This window comes from Cervus canadensis, chromosome 33 (assembly GCF_019320065.1).
Source record: "Cervus canadensis isolate Bull #8, Minnesota chromosome 33, ASM1932006v1, whole genome shotgun sequence".
NCBI classification, from domain to species: domain Eukaryota; kingdom Metazoa; phylum Chordata; class Mammalia; order Artiodactyla; family Cervidae; genus Cervus; species Cervus canadensis.
Window position 1 is genome coordinate 30016359 of NC_057418.1, and position 18371 is coordinate 30034729.

Below are 18371 nucleotides of genomic sequence, written 5' to 3' on the forward strand. Positions count from 1 at the left end.
AACTGTTTCCTGAGTTAAGTATTGGTACTTGAATACACAGATCAAGAGGGTTCTCCACAATCCAAGAAAAACTAATGGCAACGTTTTTACATTACAGGAATATAGAAGACAGATCTCGTGAAAATTCAGGCAAAAAGAAGCAAATCCTCTTGCGAGAATGAAAATCCCACTGACCTTAGGCTTTTCTGCAACACTCAAGATCAGAAGACAGTTAAACAACATCTATTAGAGTTTTCGGAAAATGTTGGGAACAACCTCACACTCCAAAAGTCCATTATTTTTCAAGGCAATGGCATTTACTTTCAAATTTGCAGCCTTGCACCAGACATTCCTGAAAGAAGTGAAAGTGAAAGTCGCTCAGTCGTGTCCGACTCTTTGCCACCCCATGGACTATACAGTGCATGGAATTCTCCAGGCCAGAATACTGGAGTGGGTGGCTTTTCCCCTCCCCAGGGGTTCCCCAACCCAGGGATCGAACCCAGGTCTCCTGCATTGCAGGCAGATTCTTTACCAACTGAGCTATCAGGTAAGCCCATTGATCATCCTGTCCCTCATTAAAAAAAAAAAAAAAACTTACAAAAATGCTAACAAAAGAGAAGTCAAAATGAAAGCTCAGTAATGAGGGAATCACGATTCAGAAGGACTCATGAGACCAGCCTTACTTTGGACCACAATGTAGCTACTTGGTTGACCTCCGTGTGGTCTGGTCAGTTCTGGGGCCTGAGGGTGAAACTTGGCCTGTGAAGCTTCCCTGAACTGTTCCTCCTGAGATAACTCCCATTTCCCAGAAAATGTATTTCTCTTCCCACATGCTTTACCCCTTGTTTCAGAAGGAATGTCAAGTTTGATGACTGCTTAAAACTGATTTGGTTTCCAACAGCTGGTAATATTGTCTTAGCTACTTACCTGGTTGAGATACAGTCTCGAGAGGAACTGAACACTCCTTTTCTCAGGACAGACCTGAATGCAACGTACTGATCAGTTTCATGTCCAAGAGCCTCTCATGCTTTCTGCATCTTTCAAACTTGGATGCTTGTCTGGCTTGTGGTACTCCGAATTGGGCAAGACTAGCAAAGGGTGTGTTAGCAGCCATCGCAGCCTGAAGCTTTGCTTTATCTCATCTGGGACTTGTGAATGTCCCCTTGTTACCTATGGTTGGAACCAGCACGTTCATCATATACATATGATGCTGATGTTTAGAAATGTAGCTTATCTCTTTTTCTATTTCTTAAAGAAAATCTCAGAAGCAGATACACAATTTATCATTTCCTTTTCATCAAGGAAGTGACTCAGTTCAGCAGGAGCCATATTCATAAAGGAACAGGAAAAAGGCTGAGAATCATAACATTTCTAGTTACTATTGCCGTGTAACCAGTTCCCCCAGAAACGAGTGGCTTCAATAATAACAATTTTCTCAGGCTTCCACATCCTGTGGGCTAGGAATTGGAACAGGGTGCAGTGGGGGTGGTTTGTCTTTATCCCGTGAAGCCTGGAACCCCTGTTGGTAAGACTCATATTGGGGATGATTTGATAGTAGAGGCTGGAAACTTCTGGAGGTTCTTCCACTCTCCTGTCTGGTGCCTGGTTTGTGATGACTTGGGCACTAGGGTCACTGCTCAAAGCAGTTGCTAACTTGCCCACACTCAAGGAAAGGGGCCATACATACCACTTTCAGTGGGAGGAGTGTCAAAAAAATTTGTGGTTGTATTTTAGAAACTGCTAAACTGCTTCCCTGGTGGCTCAGATGTCTGCCTGCAATGAGGGAGACCCAGGTTCGTTCCCTGGGTCAAGAAGATCCCCTGGAGAAGGAAATGGCAACCCACTCCAGTACTCTTGCCTGGAAAATTCCATGGATGGAGGAGCCTGGTAGGTTATAGTCCATGGGGTCGCAAAGAGTCGGACATGACTGAGAGACTTCACTTCAAACTGCTAACATTGGTTTTCTTTGGCTCATGGAATGGTGTTCTGGATTGAATTTTGTCCCCCCCAAAATTCATGTTAAAGTCCTAACCTTCAAAACCTTGGAGATAGGGTCTTTGCAGGTATAGTTAGTTGAATTAGAACTATGTCATATAGGAATATAGTGGACTCCTAGTCCAATATGATTGGTGTCATTTTAAGAAGGGGAATTTAGGCACAGACCCTCACAGGCAGGAAATCTCATGAAGATAAAGACAGTGGTGTGGTGTTTCTGCAAGCCTAGAGAGCTACCAGAAGCTAGGGGAGAAGCCGGAAGAGACTTCCTTACTGCCTCAGAAGGACCCAGCCTGAGTCACACCGTGATCTTGGACTTCTAGATCCCACAGCTAGGAGACCATCAATTTCTAGTGTGTAAGCCATCCGCTTTGTTATAGCAGTCCTAGAAAACTAATACAGATGTGGTTTAGTTTGTTTATAATTTTTAATATTTTTCATATTTTTGACAAGGAACATATGTTTCTTTAAAAATGGGGAAAATACATTTATTTAATATAATAATTTCAATTTCTAGGTTCCATAAAACAAGGAAATATACCAAAATCTTAACTATGGTTATATCTGTATAAGACAAGTATTGTTGTTGTTCAGTTGCCCAGTCATGTCCAACTCTTTGCAACCACAGGAACTGCAGCCCGCCAGCCTTCCCTGTCCTTCACGGTCTCCCAGAATTTGCTAAAACTCATGTCTATTGAATCAGTGATGCTATCTAACCATCTCATCCTCCGCCACCCTCTTCTCCTTTTGTCTTCAATCTTTCCCAGCATCAGGGTCTTTTCCAGTGAGTTGGGTCTTCGCATCATGTGGCCAAAGTACTGGAGCTTCAGCTTCAACATCAATCCCTCCAATGAATAGTCAGAGTTGATTTCCTTTAGGATTGATGAGTTCTATCTCTCTGAAGTCCAAGGGACTCTCAAGAGTCCCCTCTAGCACCACAGTTCAAAAGCATCAATTCTTCAGCACTCAGCCTTCTTTATGGCCCAGCTCTCACATCCATACCTGACTACTGGAAAAATCATAGCTTTGACTACATGGACCTTTGTCAGCAAAATGATGTCTCTGCTTTTTAATACACTGACTAGGTTTGTCATAGCTTTTCTTCCAAGGAGCAAGAGTCTTTTAATTTCATGGCTTCAGTCAACCGTAATTACAGTATAGGTATTTACAATTATAAACCATTACAAGTATAGGTAAATAAAAAAAGTTCCTTCTGTTTCTCTGTGCTGAAAATGTCTTCTGTTATAAGTGTGTGTCGCTTTATTGTGGGAGGGAAAAGAGACCTCAGGAGACGGCATTACAGTAGAAAGAGTAAGAGCTTCAGGGAGCTGGCCCTGGGCCCTGCTCTGCTACTTGGTAATTCTGAGCCTGCTTCCTAATCTGAACGTGGGAGGAGTATTTCTCAGTGTTGCTGTGATGTGTCGATGAATGAACATACCTGAAGCACCTGACCTGGTGCCTTATGAGCTCAGCCTTCACTCTCTATAACTTAACTGATGACTTCTGTGACTGTGATTATGGGGTGGGTGCAAGACTGAAGTAATTTAAGAGTCGTGAATGATTTTCCCTGATAGTGAAAGTCTAAAGGTGTGAAAAGCTAGGACACAGAGGGGTGGCCCTTACTGAGAAGCAAAGGCCGTTTGAGCTAAGAGCCTCTACTTACTCAGGTTCCCCCTAAGGTTTTTAGGAAAGGTCAGGGGCAAAAATGGATCAAATGGTCATGTGGCTTTGAAAAAATTTGCAAAAGATATTTTAAAATGCAATCAGTTAAGACTGCTGTCTCCTTCCACTCTGACCCCCACACTCTCCCTGCCCTTGGATGGCCGTGGAGTGGCCATGGGGCTTTGGGGGTTGGGATATGGGAAAGTTGACTATGGATACATTTACTTCGGGTTCAGTGAGATGTATTTATGCAGTGTGCGGTCACCTTCTTGAAGAGATCAGCCATTGATAGCTGATCCGGGGTACTAGGGCCTGGCAGAGAAATTCCCACTGGCCACTATGCCTGCTCACCCAGCTTGAGATGAATAAGAACACGTGTAAGAACAGTTAAAAAAAATTATTTATCCGGGTTTTGGCTATGCTGGGTCTTCATCCCTCTGCGCGGCCTTTCTCTAGTTGCGGCGAGGAGGGTCTGCTCTTGTCTGCCGTGGCTCGTCTTGCTGTGGAACAGGCTCTAGGCACTCGGGTTCAGTAGTTGCGGCTCGCAGGAGTGGTTGTGGTGAACAGGCTTAGTTGCTCTGTGGCATGTGGAATCTTCCTGGACCAGGGATTGAACCCGTGTCCCCTGCATTGGCAGGCAGAGTCTTATCCACTGGGCCACCAGGGAAGTCCCTGTAAGAACAGTTTTTACAGGGCCTTGTGCTGACAGTATGTGGGTACCTGAGGAGAGAAAAGGTTTGAAATATATGGAGCCAGAAAGTGTCTGTGGAGAGATTTTCCAGATTTTCCAACTTCTGTATGAAAGAAATCTCTCTAAATTTGACAAAAATCTTAAAAATGTATATGACATGACCGATAATGAGTTGGAGTGAAGTGAAGTCGCTCAGTCGTGTCCAACTCCTTGTGACCCCGTGGACTGTAACCTACCAGACTCCTCTGTCCATGGGATTCTCCAAGTAAGTGGGTTGCCATTTCCTTCTCCAGGGGATCTTCCTGACCCAGGGATTGAACCCGGGTCTCCCACATTGCAGGCAGACACTTTACCCTCTGAACCACCAGGGAAGTCTGATGATGAGTTGAGAAGCGGAAAAAAAAGTATTCTAAACTATAAATGTTGACGAGAACACCATTTTAATAAAGTAAGCTAAAAAAGAACCCAGATATAACTTTTATTCTTTCTTCAGAAAATGTTTATTTATTTTATATAAATGTGTATTTATTTTACAAAATCTTTCTTTATAGGAAGAAGCAATTTAAAAGGGTGTGTAGACAAAATCTTTTTAAAAAGTGATTAAAACGGGTATGCAGAAAAAGGAACAGTAATGAAATGTGTCTAGAGGTTGTTAATGAAAATATTACATAATTTTGAGGGGGGGATTTTGTTTGTTGTCAAACAAACCACTGCTTCATTCAACTGATAACTTGTCTAATGTGAACATTAAATTTATAATTTGTGATTTGTTTCTCTACATAAATATTTTTGTTTGCTTTTAAGTTTGTGTTTGTGAGTTTGCATCCTTGTTCTCCAAAATCACGGAAGGCCCCTCAATACACGGGTCCAACTTAAGAGAGCCCAGCTTTCAGATTAATCCTTGTTCTTCTCAGAAGTTGTTATTGAATCTGGTGCTAATACTGAGTATTGTAGCTTCTGCTTTTCCATCTCCTACAGAAGGACTGAAAAGTGGAGCAGCTGTTTACCGACCATTGCCTTTTGATCTGGAAGGTTTCAGTAGGTCTGTCTAGTAAGACCTTGGGGATGCTGTTCACCTAGTCAGAGTAAAACCATGAGTCAGAGTGTGAGAAAATGGCTCTCAGTTTCCTAGGAAGTTTTAAATATAAAAACATGCTGTGCTTTTGAATAAAAAAGTACAATTTAAAGCCAGTGGATGGAAATTTCCTATAAAAAGATACCAAAACCCCCTCACTCTTCCTATTCTTGAAAATAAAAGTTGTTTTTGTCAGAGGATCTGAGACCCAAATACATTTTTTGAAATGCATTTGGCAGACTGTGATAAGGCCCGTGGGTCCAGGTTTCTTGCCTTGGGGCAGCCCCTCCACCGTGCTCCTTCTGTAACCACGTGCTTGGGTGTCTTACAGTTTCAAAACACAGGGAAGAAAATAGACTTGCATGACAAAATCGCTTTTACATAGATGCGATTTTAATTTGAATCCAGGAATTACTCTGTGGTTCTAAAAATATTTCAGGTCTGTGAAGCTCTATTACAGATTATTTATAGCAGGTTTATGACAGAAAGAACATAAAACTAGTATCCAGCCTAGAGTATTTACTCCTCACACCTCCCCCCTCCCCCTGCCGGCCAATGCTGATATGAAGAAAAAGGGCATGTCTTCAGAATATCTGTGTTCAAATGCCGACTTCATTCTTCGGCAAGTAACTTAATTTTCTTATCTATAAAATATAGATGCTAATATTCACCACGAACTTCCCTGCTGGGTCAGCAGGTAATGGAACTACCCCCAATGGAGGAGATGCATGAGATGTAGGTTCAATCCCTGGGTCAGGAAGATTCCTTGGAGGAGGGCATGGCAACCCACTCTAGTATTCTTGTCTGGAGAATCTCCATGGACAGAGGAGCCTGGCGGGCTACAGTCCATGGGGTCTTAAAGAGTACTGGACATGACTTAGGGACTGAGCAATTTGAAAATTTAGCTCTCCAGGGCCAGTATCATGCTTTTCTCTACCTTAAATGCCTTCAGGGTGCATATTTGTGGGTGGCTGCTGGCTTGCTGGCCACAACATCCTTTGTTGAATGATATGGCAAGCAACATTTTTTCATCCACAGAGGCAAAGGTATTTAATAAGATGACATTTTTAAAGCCTGGGCATTTGATAATATGAGCAGGGGGCCAGCAGATGGTAGTTTAAATTTTGCCTCTTTTCTAACTCTTTAATCTCTGGGAATGGCCAGAAATTTTGAAAAATTACTATCTCCACTATGGGGTTGCATAGTCAGACATAAACGTTCATAAATTACACCAACATTCACAAATTAGATTTGAAACATGACTCAATTTGTTTAAATGCTAATGTAACAAGAGGAATTGCATACATGCAAATGAACACCTGTGAAAATTCTTAGGCAAGAGCTGCTAAGTTTAGCAACATTGGTTTAGCAGTTTGAGAGCGGGGATCTCTTTTGGGGCCAGATGTCCAATTTTGAAAGCTGCACTGTGTCGGACACTGGGAAAGCAAAGAGGCTTCCTGACTGCTCCTTGTATGAGCAGAAGAACCCAACGCAGTGAACAGTGGCCTAAAGCAGGTCAGGCTCCTTCGCCTGTGACTTGTGTGTGTGTGTACGTGTGTGTGCGCGTGGTCTGTTATGTCTGACTCTTTTCCACCCCATCGACTGTAGCCCATCAGACTCTTTTGTCCTTGGAATTTTCTAGGCAAGAATACTGGAGTGGGTTGCCATTTCCTCCTCTGGGGCATCTTCCCAAGCCAGGGATCAAACCTGTATCTCCTGCATTGGTAGGCAGATTCTTTACCATTGAGCCACCTGGCAAGACCAGTTTTGCAGATTGCATTATTGCTTGGCTCTGATGTAATGTTTGTTGAACAAACAATTCCTATCTTTAAAGGGGTTTTTGAACTTTATAATTAAAAATCCCAGAAGGAATACATTAAGGTCTCAGTATGTTTTGAGTACTGTGGATGTTTACTGTACTTTTCAGGATTTGCCATAGAATATGTTTCTTAAAAAAAAAAAAAAAAAGAAAATGTTTCTTAGCAATTAAATGCATGCTATCCAAGTGTTGTATCACCTACAATTCTGCCAGAAACCAAGCTATACTTTTTCTCATTTCCAGTTACAATGAAAACTCTGTCACTTTTTGAGAAAATAAAAGGGAATACCTTCATATCCATTAGGTGAGGACCTCCACTTGGTTCTGGTTCCTTAAGACTTTAACATATTTTTCTTAAAGTTTGTTTGGACTACATTGCCTTTTTACAGGCTGGTCAATTTTTATGTGTGTAAATATGTGCCTCCATATATTTTAAATATGGAACATGCTGAAAGATCACATCTTATCCCTTCAATAAGCCTACTGGGGGTGTGTTGTCAGGGACACCAGCCCAAGGCTGAGAGCTCTTTATTAGGTATGCACACACATTGGAGAAGACACATGCCCAGTTGTATGGTGGAGTGGGCGCTGAATGGGCCAAACCCCCCAGCATATTGCAACTCTAAACTCCAGACAATCCACAAAGATCAACAAAGGGATATGGAGAGTGAACAAAAGGATATGAAGGCAGAGGGGAGTTGAACGGCAGAGGAAGGTGTCTATTTCCTGGCATCCGCTCTGACTGGAGGATGGGACATGGTCACGTGTGTGACAGGCTGAAACTCCAATGGAAGGTCGATTGTATTCTGGCCCAAGGAAGCAGAGAGTGTAGCCTGGGGCAATCAGAGAAATGAGAAAGTGAGGGATTACCCAGAAGAGAGGTGACCTGAATTCTGTGTTTGAACACTGCACAAGGCAGACTTGGGTTTGGAGTACAGCTGGTTCTCCGTGGGTTACACCCTGAGAACAGGAGGGTCAACTAAGGGTTGTGAGCATCTAGGGGTCTTGATGGAGGAGGTGGGGATTCCAGAGTCAATCCCCCAAGGATCCTGAGGGACAACCTGATATCTGCATTGCCACCCACCACAGGTGAGACAGAGCTTGCCGTTTCAATTTAATCAAGTCAACTGCCTGTTAGAAAAAGTATCAACAATGTTGGGATGAATACAACAGAACTCAGTCTTGACTACAAAACATTCACAATGTCCAGGTTATAATCCCAAACTATTCAAGACAAGAAGAACCAGAAAAAAGTGGCCTGTTTGTTGTCAAGAGAGAAGACAAGGAAGTGGAGGAGAAGGAAGGAAGAGAAGAGGAGGAGGAGATGGAGAAAGAGAATAAAAACGTTCCAGAGAGCCGTCCGGGATGTGTGGGACAATATCAAAAAGGCTAACATATAGATAGTTGAAGTTCCAGAAGAAGAGGATAAAGAGAATGAGATGGAAAATATCTGAAGGAGTAACAACAGAAAACTTCCCAAGTTTAAAGGAATACTTAAATTTACTGATTCAACAGGCTTATGGGAAATCATATGAGAATTTGGAGAGAATTCCCTGGTTGTTCAGTGGTTAGGACTCTGCGCTTCCACTGCAGGGGGCACGAGTTTGATCCCTGGTTGGGGAAACTTGATAAACTGTGGGGCTCCTGGGCACAGAGCCTTTCTGTGTCCCCCGTTTCTTTGATTGTAGGAAACAGCCTTCATTCAGCCTCCATGACCCTCCCTGAGTTCCAGTGAGCAGATTCAGTGAAAGTGTTAGTCACTTGGCCATGTCCAACTCTTTGTGATCCCATGGACTGTAGCCCACCAGGCTTCTCTGTCCATGGGGATTCTGCAGGCAAGGATATGAGTTGGTTTACATTTTCTCCTCCAGGGGATCTTCCCAACCCAGGGATCGGGCAGAAGCATGCAGTTGTAAATTAAGGAAGGGAGGGGATGTGAGACTTGGGAGAAACTGTCAAGAGCAGCCTTGGGGCAAGGTCCTATTTCTCCATCAGCAGATGTGATAGTATCTTTGAGCTGTTTTGCAAATACTGAAACTCTCTCTAGATGGGAGAAGTTAATGATGGTAAGCTGCCCACAAGCATATAGACCCCAGACCAGTTGGACCTGAAGGCTGATGATGCTGACTCCTACTTACCTCACCACCAATCCGTCAGAAGAATGTCCACAAGCTGATCATGCCCTCTTTGAAAAGTACTATAAAACTTCTCCCTATCTTTCCCGAGTTGGGACACATGATTTTGAGGGCATGAGCCCGTTTTGCCCTCTGTGCCTGGCTAAGCAATAGAGCTATCTCCTTTTCTGCTTCACCCAGAACTCTGTCTCTGAAGATTTGATTCCGCATCTGTGTACAGAGAAGCTGGGCTTTCCACAACAAACCAAGGTCCCGATGCCACACAGTGTTGTTGTTGTCATCCAGTGGCTAAGTCTTTGTCTGACTCTTTGCGACCCCATGGACTGCAGCACGCCAGGCTTCCCTGTCCTTCACTATCTCCCAGAGTTTGCTCAAACTCATGTCCATTGAGTCAATGATGCCATCCAACATCTCATCCTCTGTCACTCCCTTCTCCTCTTGCTCTCAATCTTCCTCTGCATCAGGTCTTTACAGTAAGTCGGCTTTTCACATCTGGAGGCCAAAGTATTAGAGCTTTAGCTTCAACATCAGTCCTTCCAATGAATATTCAGGACTGATTTCCTTTAGGATGGACTGGTTGGATCTCCTTGTTGTCCAAGGGACTGTCAAGAGTTTTCTCCAGCACCACAGTTTGAAAGCATCGATTGTTTGGTGCTCAGCTTTCTTTATGGTCCAGCTCTCACATCCGTACAGTGTGGTACCCCCCCCAAAAAACCCCCCAAACTAGTTTCTCATTAGTCATCAAAAGTTTTTTTAAAAGTAGTCTTTCCATATGGAAAGAAATTACATTAATTTTTTCCTCACATCATACACAGAGATTAACTTATAATGGGTCATAGACTTAAATGCATTAATAAAATCTCTATTTTTACATTTAGATCTATAAATGCAGACTCTTAAAAAGGTATACAACTTACAGCAGATAACAGAATAAAAGATCTTTGTGACACTTGGAGAGGAAAAATTTTTTTAAACAGAACATTAAAAGCACTAAAACATATTAAAATGGACTGTCAATAAAATATATAAAGTATGCTGAAAACTTAGTACTTAAACACTTAATTAAAAAAAATAGGCATAGATTGAGTACTTCACAAATGGCCAATAAACATGTGAAAAGATTTTCAACACTGTTAGCCAATGTAAAATAAAAATTAAAGCCACAGTGAGATAACAGGGAGGCCTGGCGTGCTGCGGTTCATGGGGTTGCAAAGAGTCGGACATGACTGAGCGACTGAACTGAACTGAACTGAACTGAGATACTATTTCATACCCGCTAGAATGGGTAAAACAAAATGAACAAATATGACAATACCAATATTACCCATGTGTTTCATATTTTGATGATGGTGGTGGTTTCATGAGTATATGTATCAGGCAAAATTGATCAAATTGAACATTTTTGAGTGGATGCAGTTTACAATATGTGAATTATATCTCAGTGAAGCTGATTTTTAAAGAGGCTGATGGAAGAATAAAATTGTTTATCATCCTGATGAGGGACCAAAGATACAAAGATGCTCAGGCACTTGCTCAAGATGATATTCTTGTAGTAAGTGTAGCTAGGATCGGACTTTCATCCAGGTTATTTTCTCTTCCAATTAGATCATACTGCTGTGCATCGAATTTAGGAATGAAGAAGAGGGAAAATCAAGAAGAGAAACAAGAGTCCTGAGAATCGATCTGTTGTAACTCAGACCCTTAGTCTTGTCCCAACTGGTGGCGTCAAAACACTTCCCTACAGTAGTTAAGTCACGTCTTGTTTTCACCTGTGAGAAGTTTCAATCTTTCAAAATAGCTTCCTTGTTTTCCTTTCTCTTCCCTAATTGTAACAGGCTCAATTTGAATTATAGACATTGAAATAGAAAGTTCAAGTGACCTACACCATATACCGTTAGGATATGTGAACGAGGAACTTTGGGGGCATGCTTTCGATCAGTTTCTGAGATCACCAGTGAACATCCTTCAGAACGTTTAAGTTCTACTTAAGTTATGTAGATGCATCAAAAATGTGTAAAGGGGGCTTTCCGGGAGGCTTAGTGGTAAAGATTCCACCTATAGGAGACATGGGTTCCACCCCTGATCTGAGAAGATCCCACATGCCTTGGGGCAGCTAAGCCTATGCGCCACAACTGTTGAGTCTGTGTGCTAGAACCCAGGGAGCCTCATTTACTGAGCCCACGTGTTCCAACTACTGAAGCCCGCGCTCTGGAGCCTGCGCTCCACGACAAGAGAAGGCACCACAGTGAGACGCCCCGGCAACTCAACTAGAACCTAGCACACACACAACTCAACTCAACCTAGCACAGCCAAAAATAAAAATAGATAAGTAATTGAAAAGAAAAGTGTGTAAAGAATTTAGGAAGAATCAGCAAATGCAGGGAATGTGTTGAGTTAATGCTGTTTAGAATTAGTATGTAAGTTTGTCGTTATTTTTTGCTTATTATTATATTAATATATTCCAATCTATTAAATGTAATATCTTACTTTTTTCCTACATTTTTCTTGGGCATAAGAAGAAGTTCATTCTGTGATATTGTGATTTATGAGAAATATATTTGGGCACTCAGATGACCCACTAATATTTTTCTACATATTTGGTTTTCATCTACAGTTTCTGGCTCATAGCTGTTAAAACCCTCAGAATTTCCTAAGTGTTGAAGTGATAAGTGTGTCTTTTGTTATGTTAATGAGGTGAATTTTGGATCCCACCTTAAGGATAGGGGTTTGTTGGGAGGAGAATATACCAGGTGATGGAAGGAGGATGTGAAAAGTAGAAAGTGTTAGCTTCTCAGTCTTGCCCAACTCTTTGCAGCCCCATACACTGTAACCCACCAGGCTCTTCTGTCCATGGAATTCTCCAGGCAAGAATACTGGAGTGGGTAGCCATTCCTTCCTCCAGGGGGTCTTCTTGACCCAGGGATTGAACCTGGGTCTCCCGCATTGCAGGCAGATTCTTTACCATTTGAGCCACCAGATTAGAGAGAGGGCTGGAGGTCAAATCAGTTGTCAATGGCTAATGATTTATTGATAGTTAATCATGGCTATGTAATGAACCCTCATGAAAACCCGAAGGGAGAGGTTCAGAGAGCCTCTAGGTGGGTGACCATGTGGAGATGCTGGAAGAGTGGCCTTTGGACAGGACATGGGACAGAGGGGCCTTGTAGGGCTGAACCCTTAAACTATGGAATCTAGGTTATCTCCAGGTAAATAGTGTCAGAAGTCGTAGGACACTCAGCTGGTGTTCCAAGACTTGCTAGTAGGTGTGGGGGAGGCTCTACCACACACAGGTTGGAATTGGTTCTAGGAACACTTTTAACTGAAATTTGATAGTGTTCCTCAAAAGGTCAATTTCGTCATTTTGAACTTGCTGATATCCTAAATGATTGTTACACTAAGTTTGACATTAATGTTAAAATTTCACGGTAAGAAAAATGAAACTGCCATTTCAAAGGAAGAAGAAAGTATTGGTTGCTCTGTCATGTCTGACTTTTTGCAACCCTTTGGACTGTAGCCCACCAGGCTCCTCGGTCCATGGGATTTTCCAGGCAAGAATACTGGAGTGGGTTGCCTTTCCCTTCTCCAAGGGATCTTCCCGACACCAGGGATTGAACCCAGGTCTCCTGCATTGCAGGCGGATTCTTTACCATCTGAGCCACAAAGGAAGCCCAATTCAAAGGATGAGCCCTTACTCATACTTGAGCTCACCTGCATTATCTAAGCAAAGTTAAATGATGACCTTTCATGATTTCTGATACTTAACTATGTACACAAAGGGCTTGAACTGCATAGTTCAAACTACATTTCTAAAAAGCATTTGTTATCCAAACAGCAAAATTAATCACATTGTTTCAGAAGTCTAAAAATTTTCCCTGTGAATCTGAAGTTATATAGGGTTCTTCACTTGAGTTTATGGGAAACGAATAATATAACAAATGAGTTTATGGGAAATATTTGACAGAGGAGCCTGGTGGGCTATAGGCCATGGGATCACAGGGTTGGACATGACTGAGAGGCTGACACCCACACAATCTACAGTTTATGTTCACAGAGAAAACTAGTTGAGCACCAGATGGGCCTCTTAGGTGGCGCTAGGGGTAAAGAACCTGCCTGCCAAAGCGGGAGACCTAAGAGGTGCAGGTTTGATCCCTGGGTTGGGAAGATCCCCTGGAGATGGGAATGGCAACCCACTCCAGTATTCTTGCCTGGAGAATCTCATGAACAGAGGAGCCTGGTGGGCTACAGTCCACGGGGTCACAAAGAGTCAGACACAACTCAGTGACTTAGCAGCAGCAGCATTATTTTCTATTTAATATTTGAATAAGTAATAGAGTTATATCATTCAAACACCAAAAATATGGAAATGTATTATTGAAATGTCCTCTGCTTATTTTTGACTCCATCATCTCAGTTCCCATTCTCCACCCCAATGTGTAAGTTACTGCTGCTGCTGCTGCTGCTAAGTCACTGCAGTCGTGTCCGACTCTGTGCGACCCCATAGACAGCAGCCCAGCAGGCTCCCCCGTCCCTGGGATTCTCCAGGCAAGAACACTGGAGTGGGTTGCCATTTCCTTCTCCGATGCATGAAAGTGAAAAGCAAAAGTGAGGTCGCTCAGTCGTGTCCGACTCTTAGCGACCCCATGGACTGCAGCCTACCAGGCTCCTCCATCCATGGGATTTTCCAGGCAAGAGTGCTGGAGCGGAGGGCCATTGCCTTCTCCGATGTGTAAGCTACTATTATTAATTCCTTCTTTTAAAGATAAATTATAGCAGTGTACACATTGACCTGTTACATGTTGTTTTTTTCTACTGGATATATCTTGGAGATAGTTTTGTATCAGTAGGTGAAAGAAATTTTTATAGCTGTATGAATGTGCCATAAGTTAATTGTTCATAACTTATTCTCTGACCAAACATTTATATCATAAACAATGCTAAAAATATTCACATATAATTTTGCATGCCTAAGAACTTATTGATGAAGTATATCCCTAGAAGCAGAACTGGTCAGAAAAATGATTTATGCACTTGTAATTTTAATACTTACTGCCAAACTGTGCTCCATAGGGGTCAAGAATGTACTTCCAACAAGAAGGCAAGAATCACTAGTTCCCCTACAGCCTCACCAACATACTGTGTCATTAAACTTTTAGAGTTTTGCCTACCTGAGGAGAGAAAGTGTCTTAATGTAGCTTTTAGAAAAAGAGTGAGATTGAGCGTCTTTTCAAATGTCTAAAGGCCACTTGTTATTCTTTTTCTATGGTCATATCACTTTCACATTTTAAAACTGAATTTTAAATGTGTGCCATTTGCAGATGTGGATGGACTTGGAGTCTGTCAAACAGAGTGAAGGAAGTTAGAAAGAGAAAAACAAATATATATTAACACATACATGTGGAATCTAGGAAAATGGTATAGATGAACTTAATTGCAAAGTATAAATAGAGACACAGATGTAGAGGACAAACATATGGACCCCAAGAGGGAAAGGGAGTGTGGGATGAATTGCGAGATGGGGATTGGCACGTATAGAGTACTGCATATAAAATAGAGAAATGAAAACCTACTCCACAGCACAGGGAACTCTCCTCAGAGCTCTGTAATGACCTAAATGGGAAAGAAATCCAAGGAAGAGAGGGTATGCATATATACATACACATGTGGCTGATTCACTTTGCTGTACGGTAGAGACTCACACACTATTGTACAGCAAATATACACCAATAAAAAATAACTCAATTTTTTTTCTTATCAAACTATGGGAACTATTTTTATTATGGAAATTAGTTCTTCTTCCGTTATATAAGCTGCAAATATTTCCTCAAGTTTCTCCTTTGTCTTTTGATTTTGTTTATGGTGTTTTATTCATATAGACATTTTTTTATTTTGACAGTGTGAACTTGTCATTTGCTTTTACACCTTCTGGACTTTAAGCTGTGTTGTACAGACCTCTCCTATATTGTGATGTGGGTTTGCTGTGAGGTGCATTCCGAAACTGCTGCAGTGCTCTGACTGTCTTCATTTTACAGGTGGAGAAACTGATGCTCAGATAGTTTGGAAAGTGACCCATGGTCGCCCATTTGGGCTGTGGACTCAGGCTCTGTGAATCTGGCTCACATATTCTTGTGCCAACACAATTGTCTTTCTTTTCCTAGGGATATAATCGTTCTGTGTTTCCTTTTTCTGGCAAGCTGTTGCATTCTGCAGGTTTGTTAGTCTCATCTGGTCTCTCTTTGAAGCCTGTAATAGGAAGAGGGTAGCTCTTCATCCCATTGGTGGTTCCTCATTCACATTTCATTTGTCCAGAGGACATAATGCAGGCATTTACAATACCATGCCAAAAAGTGATTTACTTTTGTCTCTAGCGAAATGTTCATACTCTGATACCTCAGTAATTCTCCCTTTGTAAATAAAGCGTTACCATCTTACATAAGTCAATTAAAAAAGAAACTCAAAATATGTGAGATCTCATCTGATATGGGTTTCCATCACTTCCAGCACTTGACCCTTCAGGAGGAAAGCGTGTACTGGCGGTCCCCTGTGAGATCATGATCAGGAAACTTCAGCTAGAATGTATTCTTTTAATAGTGCATTAGGACAAACAGTGCTGACCGCCCTTTCGCTGTTTTCCTGCTCAGCCATGGGAAGCACTGTGGTCAATAACTATTATCTGCTTTATTAGCATACAAGCCATGGCTGCCACTTCAATGCTTTCAGACTCCGAGTGACATAGGTTATGTTTGCTGGGTTTGAGCTCGTAGGTGATTGTGCGTTCGCTCAGTTCCAGGGCCAGCCCTCAGCTTGGTTAACAACCACAGGTTCTGGACCAAGTCCTGGGTGGTGCTGGGCACAGGGCTTAATGGCAGGAAATGCATTCAGAATGCCTTCGGAAACCCACCCGTCCCCCTCTTTGTAGGAGGGGAGAAAACCTCCTACCTTCCCCAAGAGGAAGAAATTCTCCTGTCTGTTCAGCCAGATTCCAAGGCATGAATGCCAGTGTCTACCAGCAGGCACGTGAAATGTACGTGCTTCCCGCCTCTTCCCTTGCTAAGAGGGTCAGGATCCCTCCCAAGCTGATCCACACAGGGTTACCCTGGTGATGGAGAGGTCCCGTGGCTGGGAAGTGGGGATCAGACCTGCCTTTAGGTTGAAGGCCCCTATATAGGCCATGGCTTCCAACCTGGTTTTACCATTCACCTTGCATTAGCGTCTCAGACCCATGTGTGACTGTGTGGCCCTTACAGGGTCCATGGAGGGCAGCACTGTGCTGTTCTGGGGTCCTTGTCTATCGTATCATTTTTCAATAGCATCCAAATCTCAATGCAAGCACAGGCCCTCTGTTGACACCTTGATTTCAGGTCTGGGCTCTAGAACTGTGAGATTGTGCACTTCTGTTGTGTCAGCTACTCATCTGTGATACTTGGTTATGGCAGCCCTAACCTATGACCATGCTTGGAGACCAGGTTGGGTTCTCCTATTTTAAAAAGTGAGTGGACTTCATGGTTAGAAGTGGAATACCACACCATGCATTGGGTGGCTCAGTAAAAAATCTGCTTGCAATGTGGGAGACCCAGGTTCCATCCCTGGGTTGGGAAGATCTCCTGGAGGAGGAGATGGCAACCCACTCCAGTATTCTTGCCTGGAGAATTCCATGGACAGAGGAGCCTGGTGGGCTACAGTCCATGGGATCACAAAGAGTCAGACACGGCTGAGTGACTAACACACACATCATACCTTCTCCTCCACTATGCAAATACAGTAGCTTTTTGACTACAAGAAGCTCATCAATGTTTGTCAATAAACTAGACTGCTTACATGCAATAGAAGACTTTCAGTCTTACTTCTGCTTTGGTGAAATAAGGAAACTGGGGTAGAGTTTTCGTGATCTGAGTTGGGTCACGTGGAGGTTAGGTCAGTGGTAACACGGAATAGATAGGAGCTTACCTAGCTTACTGTGTTAGTCATCTATTGATGAAAATGTTGATTCTCAATGAGAAGTTGCTAAAAACACGATGGAGGATTTTCCTTTCAATCCTGAAATATTTAGCACAATGCTCAGAACTGAAAGGTGCTGAAAACTGCCTTTTCTGTCTGAGCCACCAGGCAAGTCCCAACTATCATTGTTAAGTGTCCAATTATGGGACAAGGATTGCTTTTCTTAAGTCAGCAGTCAAAAGGGGAATGTCTACCAGTTGAAATTTAGGCATGATTGGTGGTGCTTAATAAGGTATTTAAATGACATTAATAAATCTGAACATGATTAACAGATCTGAGCAGTCTGGATGAAAACATTGTAAACTGTATATCACGTTACTAATAAATCACTTCTCAAAAGGCTAGGTCTTCACCACCTGGTAGCTAGCCAGCACAAAAATCCTTCTTTAACATATCAAAAATATGCAGTGTTTTATGAAAGAAATTGATGAAATAAGGAAAATCAAAGTCCAGTATCCAAGATACTGGATAAATATCTTAATCATTGAGCATGAATGTTCTAATGTATGATGTTTTACCACTGTGTTTGCTAATAATCAAGCAAACTGAGCATTGTAAAAATAAGATTTTTGAAAGTACTGAAAACTTAAAGTCACTAAAACCAGGAAATACTGATATTATATTTGTACACTAAATTTTCTAGCCTCTGAGTGACTGCTTGCCCAAAAATAGCTTTAAAAAGGTACATCTTTATGGTTTTGCAAATTTGTGGAGAGAACAGGGCTTGTCCCTTTTTCTTATGCACAAGGTCCACATCTTGCCCTGCCTATCAGTCTAGAATAATGGAGTGGTCGTTCAGTCGCCCAGTTGTGTCTGACCCTGCAACCCCAGGGACTGCAGCCCGCCAGGTCTCTCTGCCCCTCACCATCTCCCAAAGTGTGCCCAATTTCATGTCCATTGCATCCGTGATGCCATCCAACCATCTCATCTTCTGTCTCCCCCTTCTCCTCTTGCCTTCAATCTTTCCCAGCACCAGGGTCTTTTCCTATGAGTCAGCTCTTCGCATCAGGAGGCCAAAGT